This window comes from Lepidochelys kempii, chromosome 28 (assembly GCF_965140265.1).
Source record: "Lepidochelys kempii isolate rLepKem1 chromosome 28, rLepKem1.hap2, whole genome shotgun sequence".
Lineage (NCBI taxonomy): Eukaryota > Metazoa > Chordata > Testudines > Cheloniidae > Lepidochelys > Lepidochelys kempii.
The window spans coordinates 1,965,238-1,981,904 of record NC_133283.1 but is presented as its reverse complement, the minus strand read 5'-3'; the positions used below and the strand labels follow the sequence as shown (position 1 = coordinate 1,981,904).

Below are 16,667 nucleotides of genomic sequence, written 5' to 3'. Positions count from 1 at the left end.
CACTGTTGACAATCCTTTAGAATCTAAAATCTAAAGGTTTATTCATAAAAGGAAAAAGATACAGATGAGAGCTAGAATTGGTTAAATGGAATCAATGACATACAGTAACGGCAAAGTTCTTGGTTCAGGCTTATAGCAGTGATGGCATAAACTGCAGGTTCAAATCAAGTCTCTGGAGCATATCCACAACTGGGATGGGTCTTTCAGTCCTTGGTTCAAAGCTTCAGTGCAGCAGAGTCCCTCCAGAGGTATGAAGCAGGATTGAAGACAAGATGGAGGAGCTGCAGCAGCTTTTTACAGTCTCTTGCCATGTGGTCTTTCTTTCTTTGTCTCAAAGACAAGCTGTCCATCCCATGGCCTGGAAAAACCTCAGAGTTCTGTCCATAGGCATGTCCCTGCATACCTTGCTTAGTCACAAGGCGTGTCTGCCATTTCTCAGTCGGTCAGTGGTATCGCTGATGGTCCTTAATGGGCCATCAAGCAGACTAGGCAGAGCTGACACCAACTTGTCTGGGGTGTCACCCAGAAGCATAGCATAAGTTTGAAATACAGACAGTATAGAGCCAATACTATAACTTTAAATACAGAAACAATACACATATACAGATAGCATAATCATAACCAGCAAACCATAACCTCATCCTAAATACCTTATTTGACCCCCTTTGTACAAGATTTGGTGCCACTACAGGACCTTGGTTGCAACAATGATCTATACGGTCCCAGTTCATTCAATAATATCACAGCGGGATTAAAGGGCAACTCTGCCAAGGCGCAACTAATGAAAACCACTGTCTCTTTCTTTCTGACTCTGACAAAATGGTGTTGAACTCCCTCACAGCAAAAGGTGGAGGCAGTCCAAAAGTTGCCAATACCAGAGGACCTAATGGCATTAAGATCCTTTTTGGGCTTAAACTGAGTTCCACAGGGATTTCATTCCTAATTTTGCTTCCATTGTAAATCCCTTGTACCAACTGCTAAAGGAGGATGTTCTATGGGAATGGCTGAACAATACACGGAAGCAGTGTCCCAACTGAAGCAGGCCCTTGTCAAGGCTCCGATGTTGATCACTCCAAATCCTGAGATACCTTATCACCTGGAGGTGGCGGTAAGTGTTAATGCATTAGCAGCTGTTGCTTCCCAAAAAAGGCATGAAAAATTCAGACCTGTGGCCTATGCCTCATGTTTAATGTCTCCAGTAGAACTTAAAATATGACAAATGTGAGAAGTACTTACTGGCCATTAGTTGGGCCATACAGCATTTTGCTTTCCTAGTTGGCCTCAGCCCAATTATATTACACTCATTGCGCACAACCCTTCAGTTTCTGCTATCTAATCGGGTTAAAGATGGTCAGGTTTCCAACGCCCACCTAGCCCATTCGGCATTGTTGTTACAGGAGAAGGATATCGCAGTAAAACCTGTTAGGATACCATCTTTGCTGCCCCACAGCCTCACTGTAGCAAGGAGAGCCCCATGACTGTCAAGACACGAATGAACAGAGTCCAAAGGGAATGGTAGAAAGTCTTCTTCCTGCCTCTAATCCAAGAGAGAGATTCCTTTAAAGGACACCACTTCTTTGTGGACGGATCAAGCTATCATGATCCTCAAGGGAATTCGTGCACTGGCTTTGGGATTTATGTCTTCCCTCCCAAAGGAATGCCTGGGGGAAAAAGCAATCATGTACCCCACATTCGGCCCAATATGCTGAGTTAGCAGCAGTGGCTTCTGTACTGGAGTATTGTGTACAGGCCTCCCTTAAAGCCTAGTACCAGTGTGTTGGTCTGTTTTCAGACTCCATTTGGGTGTGCAGTTCTCTCACTGAGTTCCTGCCCTGTTGGGAAACAAATGAGTTCACATCCTCTGATGGGTCCCCAATCAAGTATGCATCACTGTTAAGGTACATCTGTGACCTGGCTTTAAAAATCCTATCTCAGGGTGGCCTGTCATGCTGAAAAAGGTCAAGGCTCATTCCAAATCACAACCCTATGTGATCAAGAATGGAAAGGCCGATAGCCTAGCCAGAGAGGGAGCTCGATCAGGGGAACCTTGGAAAGAAAAAGACTTAGCACATTCCTTCATAACCCTTGGTTCCATTGCTGCTGCCAAGATGGTAGAGACTGACATTCCCGACTTAAAGGAGATGCAAGCATTAGACAAAGATATAGTGGAGAGCTCTCCAAGACAGAAGGAGACTGGTCATCTATATTGACCCTGTATATGGGAGGTACAGACAGTATCTACAGGTGGTGGATAAAATCGTTATGTACATGGGAGACCTTTTTCCAGTGTGTGTGGTTCCAACCTCCCTAAGAAAGGAAATTATATACGTGGTCCATGATACTCCAACAGGGGGACATCAGGGATTAGACAAAACTGTCCAATGTCTCTTAACCGTGGGATGGTGGCCTCTTCTTAGATTAGATGTACAACAGTACTGTAACAACTGTTTGACTTGCGCCCAAGTCAGCATGCTCCTTCCAAGCATAATGCACCATTACAATCTCAGGTGTATGAAGGTCCATGGATGGCTTTGGAGATTGATTTCATAGGCCCTCTACTGTGAAACCTGCAGCCAATATCTCTTGGTGGTTGGTGATCCTCTCTCAAAATGGGTGGAGGCCTTTCCTTTGAAGACCAATACTGCAAAGGCCACAGCCAAGGTCCTAGTAGAACAAGTCGCTTGTTGGGGGATCCCTGTGAAAGTGGAATCAGACCAGGGATTACATTTCACAGGGCAGTTCTTCAAAGACTGTCTTAAACTAATGGGAGTCCCACAGAGACTACACATGCTACACAGACCACAGTCATCTGGGATGATGGAACGTATAAATCAGACCATAAAGGTAATGTTGAGGAAACTGGTGGATGCCAGTGGATGCAACTGGGATTCCCTCATGCCTCTAATTCTTATGGCACTAAGGGCAACTCCTGCTGTGTCTACCGATAAGACACCCGTTGAAGTAATGACAGGCCGAAGTATGAGGTTGCCAGAACACCTAATTTGGCACACCAGTGGCACTCAGTTGGAGGGAATCAAAATGGATACCTACCTGCAAAATCTGCAGGAACATTTAAATCAGGTCCATCTGCAGGTAGCTGCTAAATTGGGGAAATCAAAGCATAAGGCTAAGGCCGACTTCAATAAAACCCAAAGAGAGAATACTTGGGAGGTTGGTGATCTAGTAATGCTGTTATCCTACAAAGCACCAGAGCATAGGCTGTGTAATCGGTGGATCAGACCTTTCCGAATCATTGATGAACTGAGTTCAGCAGTGTACAAGTTTAGAGTAACAGGAGGCAAGCGTGCTAAAGATAAAAATCTACCATGCTAACCAGTTAAAGCTGTAGCAATCATCCAGGTCCCAGGAGCAGCTTGCTTCCCAGGAGCTAGCTGAATTGTCTCCTAAGAACCCGCCATAGTTGGAGTTCAGAGGATTGCAGTCATGAAATGGACATTGGGATTTCTGATCTGCTACTCCTTCATCTTTGCCCTGAGGGTAGGGCTAAACCAACATCAAGACTTTGGGACTAGACTCCTACACAAAGTACACCAAGCTGCCCAGGACCATAATACCCAACGATGCCTCCACACTCAGGTGTTTGAACACTTAAAACTTATCATACCGCCAACAGAGACTGAATGACCCATTATCACCCATCAAGGCAATGAACTTACTTTAAAGCTATATGCCAATTTGCTGGCAAATGGCTCTATGGACTCATTCCCACATCTTGTAAACATATTAAGTGTTGATTCGATGGTGAGTATTGTTTGGGGTTAGAAAGAGGAGACTAAGGCTAAATCTTCACCTTCACATGATTCAAAGTTAGAAGCATGAGGTAATCATAAGTTGGCAATACACACAAAATCAGGGGAAATTAGTCACAGCAATAAAACGGTGGACCAAACTATCCGCCTGGACTAATGATATATATGTGGGTACATTATATATTGTGTCTGGCAGATATCAAGCAGGAATTTGTACAGTTCTTCAACCATTGCCTAATAATTGCATTTGGTAGAGCCATACTAAATTAATTGTTTGACTGCCTCACATAAATGAGTTTCCAGAAACTGTAAATTTGGAACCCCGTCCTGAATTCATCAACCATCCATCCAATCCAACATGTCACAGGATTTAGAGGGGAAGTAGTCACCTTTAAATATCAATTAACGGGTGACATCACTGCCATCAAGTGGTTGGAAAAAAATTCAGCCATTAGATGAGGATTCAAAGGGGGGAGGATGTAACACCTATATCTCCTCACTAACCAATTCCACATCCCTCAGACATGGAATTCCCTACGGGGATTGGAAACGCAAGGCCAATTGTGAAAACTCTGTAACTGGAGGAAGTCTAACCTTACACAGGGTAGAATATGAAAATGAAGGGCTATATGAAGTCTGTCTTATAGCTACCTTTCAGACTAAATTAGGAGATAAGAAATACATATTGAATGTGACTTTTGAACTTAAGGTTCACAACCCAATAATTGACTAGGACTCTGACACCACCATTGGTGGTGTATTGATTTGACCAGCAACAAACCCAGGATCAGCCATTGGTCTCACCACAACACCCATGTTCGGTATATTAACCAAGTTCAATTTATGCATATTGCTGTGGTGTTAAGCTTGTCCAGCTGGGGAAGTTTGAATACGCCAAAGTAGTTTCCTTCTTCTCAGTACTCCTTGTGGATAAGATTGTAACTTGTCAGCAACGAGTACGAAACATATCAATGTTGGGGGCAGATAACAAAACAAAATCATATACCTCTGGACAAAAACGTAGCTTAAATCCACTGGGAGTTCTGGGATCCATGTTAGGACTATTTGGTTCAGGGATGTCAATGTGGAACCGTATTGATGTTTGGAAAATCCGCAAGCACATAAATTATGTAATACAAGAGGAAGCTAATCAAGTGATGAATCCAATGTTGCAAGGCATACAAGAGCTGTCACAGGAGGAACGTTTTACTATTTATAACATGTATGATATAGCACGACTATTCAATGACACTCCATGCAAAATTAACCAGCTAATTGCTCATAATAATGATTGGCAAAAAGACCAATCATTAGGAAAGGAAATTATTTGCTTTGCATATGGGGACTATGTCTAACACTATCACTGAGGCATTGCAATCCCTAGAATTGGGAAGGATCCCCAATCTAATTAAAGATGAGCAATTATTGAATTGGTATTGCCCTAAATGTTTTGAAAGGCCTGAAGGGGAGAGATCTGTATGTTTGATTGCATGTCCACATGTATCCGTTGGAATTATGAGACAAAGGGGGTCTGTGACACCACATCCCAACTGAGACAGTTATTTTCTCAAAATTGTGTTGTAGCACAATCCTTGTATGTTTCATTCACAGTCTCTTTACCTGTGTTTGACTCAGACAAGGATGTGTATAAGTGGTTGGCTGCAGTACAGTCCATAGGTCACCTCGCAGATGGCATCTACAAGGAATGTGTCAATGTGCCTCCCTTGGTAGTCTATCACACTGCAACCCCAAACATGGAAAGTTCTGCAGATGGCCTGTTGCTCTAAAAAGGGGCCTCGGTATATCTGCAGACGTAATGTGTTTGAGGCAAGTACTATCTTGTGTGAACTGCAGGGAGAGATCCAGAATCAATCACCACTAGAGTGTATGGTCCAACTGACCAGATGGAAGACTCCTGTGGAGAGGGTGACCTATGCTGGAAATAGTCAATTTTGCATAGTAACCAACCAGGAAAGGTTCCTATATGGTTTCTTGGCATGTCAGGTCACAGATCCAGACTTCTGTTTTACTCCTAAGCAGTTTAACTCAATTGGAAATCAAGTGATTTCCCCTATTCCTGCCTTTGAAAATACACAACTGTTGTTCAGTCTGATCCCTCCTATCAGAATTTGACTATTCAATATACTGCAACATTTTTAGTACATAATCCCCCTCTGGAACTACAATTAAAACAATTGGTATCCCGAAAGGAAACCTACCTTATCCAAATTACAAATGATGTGGATAAGGCTAATCAAGCAATCATCCAGTTATTAGATGGGAAAGGCCAAGAAGTAGATTCTCCCTGGAAGGAAATTAGATTAAAAGGATGGATTATTATCCAAGGTATTACAACAGAAATTGTTTTTATAACTTTAGGATGTATGCAGTGGAAACTCAAGAAGTTACAAAGGAAAACACCTCCGATACAACCAACTGATTATGCCTCTATAATGCTCATGATAAGAGATATATCAAGAAATAGAGCCTATTCCCACACATGAACTATCTATCCCTTTGTCAGTGTGATCGGGTTCTTTAGTAATCACCCCCCATCAAAGGGGGGATTTGTAACCCATAGGATTGTTTTGATAGCTATTATGTCCTACTAATCCAGCCACCCATATCGAATAATATGTTTCTCTTTCTGAATTAATCCATTTTATTCTTATGTTGTCAGTATTAATTCCTATGAATTTAGGATGTGTTGAGGCATATGATATGTGTTTCCTAATAATTATGCATGGAATAAGTTTTGCTGAAATGCAAGAAGCCCACTGGCCTGTATCCAATAAGATCTGCTAAACAGCTAAAAGTATAATCAGTTAAGAGTAAATCAGCATAAAGGCTGGTAACCTTTGGCACAGATAGGAATGGTCCCTAAACTTTGGGGAACCAAAGGGAGGAACTCTACACAACACTGAACAGGTTTATCCAGCATCTACAACTGGTTGGTAACCGCAGGGTATACCTCAACCTGGAAGTCACCAAGAGAGCCTAGGTTGGCAGTTTTGGGAGTGAGATAATCCTTATTAATATATAGAGAGTAAATGTCATAATCCACTAACCGAAAGGATAAAAGTACTGATAAATTTCTTAGGGTATGGAAATAAGATTCCAAATAAGTAGCTTAGGCCTGCATGACATAGCGTCAGGATCCTATAAAATACCTTGTAAGGAAGAGTTTTGAGCGCTTTTTAGACTTTAGCTCTTTCTTTTCTTAGTCTATAGAATATAGGAGAACAATCGTCCATCATGCTCAGCTTGTGTAGTATACTATAACTACTCAACATTCCTAACTATTGGGGAAGCCAGCACCATTGTGTTATCGGACATGCCAGGAGTAAGGCTGGTCCTTCATCTCCTATTACCGGGTCCTCAAGGAAGGCTGAGACTGTGTTAAGGTACTTATAATAGGAATATTACCACCAGAAGTTTTGGAATTGTTTTACTGTTTTGCAGTCATAAGTTTCATAGCATTTATTATTCTTTCGTTAATCTCAATAAAGTTTTTATCAATTTGGTATTGTCCTCAGTGTAAGTGTTTTTGCCAAGCACCCTGAGAGTCCTCTCCCAATATAGAGCTCTCTGAGTTCTTGGACCCTGTAGTCTGACTTGTACAAGAACCTATAAATCTTCCAGTTGGATGCGATCAGTGGCAAGCCATAAGAACTAACCCATAAAATTCAGGTCAACAAAATAATAACAAAGTAAGCACTTTGTATTTTGTGTAGTAATTGAAACTAATATTTTTGAAAATATAGAAAATAGCCAAAAATATTTAAAAAGAGTATTCTGTTATTGTTAACAGCACAGTTAAAATGGTGATTGTTATTTTTCAATTGTGCAATTAATCACGATTAATTTTTTTGAATTATTTGACAGCCCTAGTATTTTATATCAATCTTTGGGAATTGGTGAGAAAATGGGTCAAAACTTAAATATTTGATTATATGAGAGGGAAAACACCAAGATCTGGGGGATTCTAGTCATTAGCTAGAGGGGAAAACTGGTAAGGTTTGAAGGGACCATATCGAAATATTTAATAAACCACCACCACCTGACCACCTCCCACCATTGAGCAGGGAAACCTTTTTAAAGCTGCTTTAAGCTGGGAAGGAGCCAGCAGGGGATGGACAGGAAATTGGCAAGTAATAGCTGGGGAGGGACTTGCTTGGGGCAGTTGTGGGTGGAGGCGGCAGCAGCTGGGATTGGTTAATAATTGGGGAGTAAAGGAGGAAGAACTGGAGAGACTTTTATGGATGTTTGAGAGGAGAGGGTCCTGTTCTTCCCCCTCCAGGGATGCTCTGCCTGCACAGAGGTCGTTCAATCTCCAGAGTGTCACACTGTCTTTCCCCTCCCTGACACTTCCAGACACACAAGGGGGAACCCCCCACTGGGGCCCGATTTCTTTCCCCACATTTTGCCTCTCTGGGGCAGATCCTGGCCGGAGCTTGGAGACAGCCTGAGGGTGGGAGTTTCCTTTGCAGCTAAGACCCACCCACCCCCGTCCTGCCCCTTCCCGCAAGTTCATTAGCACCAAGGGAGCCGATGTGCAAAAGCCACAAGATCTCAGGATCCCTCTGTGCTCAGAGTCACTTTCCTGCCCGTGCCCAGTTCTCCCACCCCCACCCAAGGGTCTCTCTCAATTACCTGGAGTCTCGGCTCAGGCTTGGTGTCTGCAGAGCCCAGGGTTGCCCTATGGGCTGGCTCCAGCTGGAGAAACTTCCCCCCACTTCAGCTGGAGACACAAGAAGCTTGAATGCTGGTCTCTCCCCAGCTGGGGAATCAACAGCTGCTCCTGCTGGGCTTCCAGTCACAACAGAGGCAGAGCAGCAGCTTGGAACAATACCTGGTCTCCGTTCTTTGTTCTCCCCAGTTCCTCCTCGCTCCTCCCTGCTCCCAGCTGCTCCAGCCCCTTCCTGTGTGTGTCCTGCAAACACTAACCCGCGCTGCAGCAGCGATCACTGGGGCAAGGCAGGGCTTTCTCCGGCCGCAGCCAGCCCCCCTCTCTGCTCACCACCCATGTGTCTGACTCGCCAGAGCCGCTGTATTTACTGAAACACTCACACACGCGCTCTGGCACCTGGCTAGCCCTTTCAGAAGCCGATCTAGCTCGGGGAGAGGGATCACCGCTGGCTGGGAAGAGGAAAGTGACCAAAGTCTCCCAGCCTGAGAGGGAGAGAGAGACTGAAAGGGGCAGAAGGAGAAGTAAGTGGGCAGAGCAGTTCCCAACTTCCCCATCATTTCACCTGTGGGCAGATTCCTAATCAGCTGTGTGCAAATATCCCCAGTGTGGAGCAAAGCACAGATCCCCCAAGTTATGCCCAGGATGCCTCAGTTCAAGGATTCCCTGCTATCTTCCACCCCAGCCCTGGGGTTTTCAATTGCAGTGTAGATGTGCCCTGAGCCCCTGTGCAGGCCTGTGCCTGCTGCTGCAGCCCTGAAGGGATGGCGCCACCATGTGGCTGGTTTATCCATTCCCCAAGGGGCTGCTTTTACAGGGGAACGCATTTTCTCTGCAGGGAGCCACGAGCGGAAAAACCTGTCTCTGGCAGTGTTCGACCTCGTGGAAACTCTTGTGCATCTGCAGCCTCTTCTTGTCCCCTCCCCGAACCTGGCCGCAGGTGCCAGCTGGCCCTGGTACCTTGTCTTGCCTTGGTTCCTAGTTCTGTTCTCTTGGCACAGATCCCCCAGCTCTGGAGGTTTTGTGGGGAGGGTGTTTTTTTATTGTTGTTTAGTGGAGGATTTGGCCCACAGTGACTGTTATTGAGTCACACCAGGATGAGTGATGCACAGAAAGGGCCCCTGCTTGAAGTTCAGCCAGTGAGCTATTGCCCTTGGAGCTGGGGCTGCTGTTATTTTATAACCAGCAAAGGAGGGTGTGCGTCCCTGACACTTGCCCCAGGATCTTCCTCTCAGCGCCTTATTCACTGCAGACTGGAATCTTACTCTAGCACCAGGTTGAGTATTTCCCTGTTTAGTCGCACATTGCAATCCGATTCAACAGCGAGAAGTAAAAAACCTGGGCTTTAGTATATTTCTGAAACTCTGCATGCTCGTGGACTTCTTTATGTTCCCTGTGTGTCAGGGTAACACCCATCTCTGATTGTGGCTTGAATGAACAAACAATAACAGCCACAGATGGCACTAAAAGAAAAACTAGATGAAAGGAACTTTTGTGCAATAGTCCGGCCTTTGTGCTGGGATAATATAGTGAATTCCAGCACTGGCCATGGGGGTAACAAACCTTAGCCCATTATTTTGCCTTTAGCCAAGCTCCTGGGCATAAAATCCACTGTTCTTAATGCGGGTAGGACTCAGCAATTATTGAATTAAAAAATCTTCAAAGAAGTAGCTGCAAGTAGTCCCCAAAGGTTTCTTTGTGTTCACATCTGTATAGGAATGAGGCATAAAGCAGAAATGGAGGGAGGATCTCTAAATTTAAATCAGGTTTCAGAGTAGCAGCCGTGTTAGTCTGTATCCGCAAAAAGAAAAGGAGGACTTGTGGCACCTTAGAGACTAACAAATTTAGCGCAAGTAGAGTAGGGGCGTTAGGGGACGAGAGCTGAGGAAGCATTGTTCTAACGCCCCTACTCTACTTGCGCTACATTGAGGACATCTTCATCATCTGGACCCATGGAAAAGAAGCCCTTGAGGAATTCCACCATGATTTCAACAATTTCCATCCCATCATCAACCTCAGCCTGGTCCAGTCCACACAAGAGATCCACTTCCTGGACACTACAGTGCTAATAAGCAATGGTCACATAAACACCACTCTATAACGGAAACCTACTGACCGCTATTCCTACCTGCATGCCTCCAGCTTTCACCCTGACCACACCACACGATCCATCATCTACAGCCAAGCTCTGCGATACAACCGCATTTGCTCCAACCCCTCAGATAGAGACAAACACCTACAAGATCTCTATCAAGCATTCTTACAACTACAATACCCACCTGTGGAAGTGAAGAAACAGATTGATAGAGCCAGAAGAGTTCCCAGAAGTCACCTACTACAGGACAGGCCCAACAAAGAAAATAACAGAATGCCACTAGCCATCACCTTCAGCCCCCAACTAAAACCCCTCTAATGCATTATTAAGGATCTACAACCTATCCTGAAGGATGACCCATCACTCTCACAAATCTTGGGAGACAGGCCAGTCCTTGCCTGCCGACAGCCCCCCAACCTGAAGCAAATACTCACCAGCAACAACATACCACACAACAGAACCACTAACCCAGGAACCTATCCTTGCAACGAAGCCCGTTGCCAACTGTGCCCACATATCTATTCAGGGGACACCATCACAGGGCCTAAGAACATCAGCCACACTATCAGAGGCTCGTATACTTGCACATCCACCAATGTGATATATACCATCATGTGCCAGCAATGCCCCTCTGCCATGTACATTGGTCAAACTGGACAGTCTCTACGTAAAAGAATAAATGGACACAAATCAGACGTCAAGAATTATAACATTCATAAACCAGTCAGAGAACACTTCAATCTCTCTGGTCATGCGATTACAGACATGAAAGTTGCGATATTACAACAGAAGAACTTCAAAATCAGATTCCAGCGAGAGACTGTTGAATTGGAATTCATTTGCAAATTGGATACAATTAACTTAGGCTTGAATAGAGACTGGGAGTGGCTAAGTCATTATGCAAGGTAACCTATTTCCCCTTGTTTTTTCCGACCCCCCCCCCAGACATTCTTGTTAAACCCTGGATTTGTGCTGGAAATGGCCCACCTTGATTATCATACACATTGTAAGGAGAGTGATCACTTTAGATAAGCTATTACCAGCAGGAGAGTGGGTGGGGGGAGAGAAAACCTTTTGTAGTGGTAAACACCCATTTTTTCATGCTCTGTGTGTATAAAAAGATCTTCTATACTTTCCACAGTATGCATCCGATGAAGTGAGCTGTGGGAACACCCATTGTTTCATGTTCTCTGTGTATATAAATCTCCCCACTGTATTTTCCACTGAATGCATCTGATGAAGTGATCTGTCGCTCACGAAAGCTTATGCTCAAATAAATTTGTTAGTCTCTAAGGTGCCACAAGTCCTCCTGTTCTTTTTGTGGATACAGACTAACACGGCTGCTACTCTGAAACCTTCCTCTAAGAACTACCCTCCTCAAAAGGAAAAGGAATCTCAGCACCAAAAATAAAATCGGTTGCAGGAGTTTTTAAAAGATAAAATACTCACTGTGTGTTGTGCATCCATCACAATTCTTATTAATAAGTATTGTGGCAAGGTACCACCTCGGTCTCACCAGCCTCAGCTGTTTTTAGCCTTGGTGAGACAGGCTGGCGTAAAACAGCCCTTCTAAGATGCACAGGGGCAGTCCGCTCCTTCTCCCAGCCTGTCTTTTGGGCTTGGTTTTCTTCCCTTATGAGAGGGAATGCAGCCTCCCCTGCTGTCTTGTTGCTCCTAGCCTACTAGCAGCTTGACTCCTTCTCTCTCTCATCCTTCCTTCTTCTCCCAACAGGGGAGATTTTAAAAAGGTCTCAGGCAGCCCTTAGTTGGAATCAGCTGACCCTAATTGACCTCAGGTAACTGCCTCTCAGCTGATCCTAATTGATTCTCTGGTAACCCCTTCTCAGCTGAACCTGATTGACCTGTAGTTACCTCTCCTCAGTTGATAGGAGGGAGGGCCTTTTACCCTTCTGGGACTGTTTTGTCTACACACACACCCATTGCAGCTGTCTGTCCTGAGTTTATCACAGTATGTGTATCTCATGACACATCTCATGTCTTTCCTTTGCAAACAAGAGAAGGTGGGAACTCCATGATCCTTAAAATCTAACGAGGGAAACAGTCACACACATTGTTTTCCTCTTTACAGACATTTACTTTAGCACTTACCCAAATGAATTCCATTTGAAATACAAATAATTAAATTCTCTATGGAGTTTGTACTCTCAGATCCATTACTTCTCCCACCCCAGGCTTTGGAGTAAGGTTTGATGTCAGAACTCCTCTGTCCAAGGGGGATGAATTATCCCAAATAAACTTTCCAGCATTAACCACCATTGCCTATATTAGTAACAAAAAGGAAAAAACAACAACATATACTTCAGTTTTCCAATATAATTCAGGTTATCACATCATTAGCATCTTACTCTTTAACCAATAAATTCATTTTTAATTTCTTTTTCATTGGTACCAATGACACATCTAAAGATTGCAAAATCTTATATGATGAGATAAGTAGCTCTATGGATATGGGGAATGTGGTGGACATGGTATACTTTGACTTTAGCAAAGCTTTTGATGTGGTCTCCCACAGTATTCTTGCCAGCAAATTAAAAAAGTATGGATTGGATGAATGGATTATAAGGTGGATAGAAAGCTGGCTAGATCGTCAGGCTCAACGGGTAGTGATCAATGGCTCCATGTCTAGTTGGCAGATGGTATCAAGCAAAGTGCCCCAGAGGTCGGTCCTGGGGCCAGTTTTGTTCAACATCTTCATTAATGATCTGATGGATTGCACCCTCAACAAGTTCACGGATGACACTAAGCTGGGGGGAGAGGTAGATATGCTAGAGTAGGGTCCAGAGTGACCTAGACTTATTGGAGGACTGGGCCAAAAGAAATCTACTGAATTTCAACACGGACAAGTGCACTTAGGATGGAAGAATCCCATGCACTGCTACAAACTAGGGACAGACTAGCTAAGTGGCAGTTCTGCAGAAAAGGACCTGGGGATTACAGCAGACGAGAAACTGGATATGAGTCAGCAGTGTGCCCTTGTTGCCAAGAAGGCTAATGGCACATTGGGCTGCATTAGTAAGAACATTGCCAGCAGTTCGAGGCAAGTGTTATTCCCCTCTATTCGGCACTGGTGAGGGCACATCTGGAGTACTGTGTCCAGTTTTGGGTCCCCCACTACAGAAAGGATGTGGACAAATTGGAGAGAGTCCAGCGGAGGGCAACAAAAATGATTAGGGGACTGGGGCACATGACTTACGAGGAGAGGCTGAGGGAACTGGGCTTATTTAGTCTGCAGAAATGAAGAGTGAGCGGGGATTTAATAGCTGCCTTCAACTACCTGAAGGGGGGTTCCAAAGAGGATGGAGCTCGGCTGTTCTCAGTGGTGGCAGATGACAGAACAAGGAACAATGGCTTCAAGTTGCAGTGGGGGAGGTCTAGGTTGGATATTAGGAAACATGATTTCACTAGGAGGGTGGTGAAGAACTGGAATGGGTTACCTAGGGAGGTGGTGGAATCTCCATCCTTAGAGGTTTTTAAGGTTCGGCTTGACAAAGCCCTAAATGGGATGATTTAGTTGGGGTTGGTCCTGCATTGAGCAGGGGGTTGGACTCGATGATCTCCTGAGGTCTCTTCCAACCCTAACCTTCTATGATTCTATGATATGTGTTAGTTTCCTTTGATATCCCAGTTGAGACCAAGTGAGCCATTACAGTTTACCCCTCATATAGGTGCATTCCACTTCCAATAGATCAGTTATCTCTGGGTCTTCTGCCATAAGTGTTGGTAGAAAGCTTCTCCTAGGAGGGCAGGTTTGCATCATGATAAAAAACAACCTGTGCTTTTTTTTACACTTTGTAATCTTCCGAAGTAGCAGGAGGTGGAGGAGAAGGGTTCCAAATGCATAAGACACAAGAACAAAACTAAGAGACAAATGCATAGAATCAGGACACAAGATTTGTGAATGCTGCAGGCTGAACTCTGTGCCTGATCCATTCATTCCTTCATTGGTTACCATCCCTTCCACAGCATGAACGTCCTTGTTGTCCGACCAGGCAGCCAGACTGGGATCCATGGGGAAGGAACGTCCTCTGAAGGCATCAACCATTTCTCACTTTGCCTCATGGAACTTTGGATCTCAATGGTAGAGGACAATTGTTCCCAATCTAACCCTGGCGTCCTTTGGGGATGTAATCAGTGCCACTGTACTAGGCAGTTTTCAGAGTAGCAGCTGTGGTGTTCCAAAAACAGTTTGACCTGGGTCATAGTGCACCCCAGCTTCTTCTCTGTGGTGAAAATGAACAAGTGTGTGCCTGTTATTTCTACCTGAGTTCTTGCAAATCCTTTGCCTTTGTCAGGGTAAATTTACATGGTAGAATCCTTTACCAGACCACCCAAAATCTGGGTAATTGTAGTGAAGAATGGCCTCTCAAACATGCCCAGTTTATTTCTTCAAGATGGTGTCATTGATCTAAATTAGGAACCAGATTACAGCCCTGTATCCGAGTCTCACTGAGTTACCAGAGTTTCTATGAGGTTTCTATGGGGTTTCTATGAGAAGTTATTTTTCTGCAGCTGTCTCACATTCAACACTGATTTCATTTTATACACAATTGCACCAACTAGAAAGGGTGAGTTCAGCAAAGCACCACTTCTCTTTCCTCCAGATCTGCATAGTTCGGGACAACATTTCCTAATTCACAAGGTTAGCCAGGCGAGATCTTCAGGAGTAACCTCCTGTAGGGCCTGGGACACAACCAGTTTGAGAACCAAATACAAGGGGATTTTGCACCCTTCCATGCCTCTTACTTTGGAATTCTCTCCTTGGATCGTCTGAGACATATTGACCTAAACAATTGAACCGCACTGTGATCATCTGAACTTGCTTCAGTTAGTTGCACAGTTTGGGGTCTGCTGTAGACCACGATTTCAGAGCAGAGATTTAAACAAACTACTATGGCTTTGTTAGCATGTCCAATAACTTGGCATATTTTCTCCTGTTGACTGAACTGCACTTGGACTTTCTCCGGATCATCATGGCAGGGTGGGAAAATAGCAAAAGAAAAAGAAAAAAAATGGAATCTATTTTACCATTTGGTTCAAATTCCCCAGGAAATATGTTACATTCTGTCAAACAAAACTAATGTCCATTTATGTAATGAAATGGCCTTCAGGAGAGAGAGAAAAACCCACCTCTCACCGAGGGGTAAGAACCTTTTTTGTTTCACAGAATGTTAAATTCCAGAACAGGATACACCTGATGACTCAGAATCAGGACAACAGATTCTTCCATCATCTTCTCTTCTCATCCTTTGAAACCTGCTTCACTCCATGCTGTCTCACAGTTACTGAGTCATGTGATTTAGGAAAGTTTTAGCATCATCATAATGTGAAAAAACAACCAGCCTTCCCATCCAAAAACAATCCCAACTCAGAAGGGAAAAGACAAGAAGTGGCTTTGCCTATAGATGAAAAATGGGGTTTAAACAAAGAATGATCACATGGTTTTAGATTCATTAAAAAATCTCCTTCTGGGACTGTGACTCTTTTATCTCCAAACCTAGTGGTTTAGGATCAAAGAAATCAAACCACGATTCCTAAGCACGGAGAGCTCAGAACACTGTGTCTTGGGAAACTATGGGAGGTGGAGGGAAAGAATGTGAAGAAGATAAACTCTACACAGCTGAGACAGAAGGAAACACTGCTGGGATAATGGGAAAGGAGGGAATCCCTCTGACACAACCGACTATCTTTGAGTGTCACAGAATTTGCTATAATCAAATACATTTTAAGTGAGAAAATGGTACAAAAAATAAGCGATGTTCAGCACAACCCATGGCAATGTGAGAACAAATGGGAATGAGGGAATCAGTGCCCAAAGGGGAACTTGGTGACTTTAACAATCACGTTGCAGTGGGAGCAAATGACACGCTCCAGGGTTGTTTAGACAAGGAAATGATGGAGCACTGGTGAGATTCTGAGTAAACCTGCTAGACACCCCCAGCTACTATACACACGCTATGTCTCTTCTGCAGGAATAGTTGTGGTTTTACATCAAGCTAGCTAAGGCCATGGGAAATCTGAGTGGAGATAAGGGCCAGGTAATTTTATCACGATGGGAGCTAGTTTAGGTCACTCCTGTCCCCAGAGCTAATGACAT

The 16,667-nt window shown here is 44.1% G+C and overlaps 1 protein-coding gene across 1 annotated transcript in view; it reads left to right on the top strand.

The window, feature by feature from the left end:
* Positions 1-16,667, top strand: part of LOC140904242 (uncharacterized) — a 159,769-nt gene that overhangs the window by 92,513 nt on the left and 50,589 nt on the right. The window lies entirely within an intron of this gene.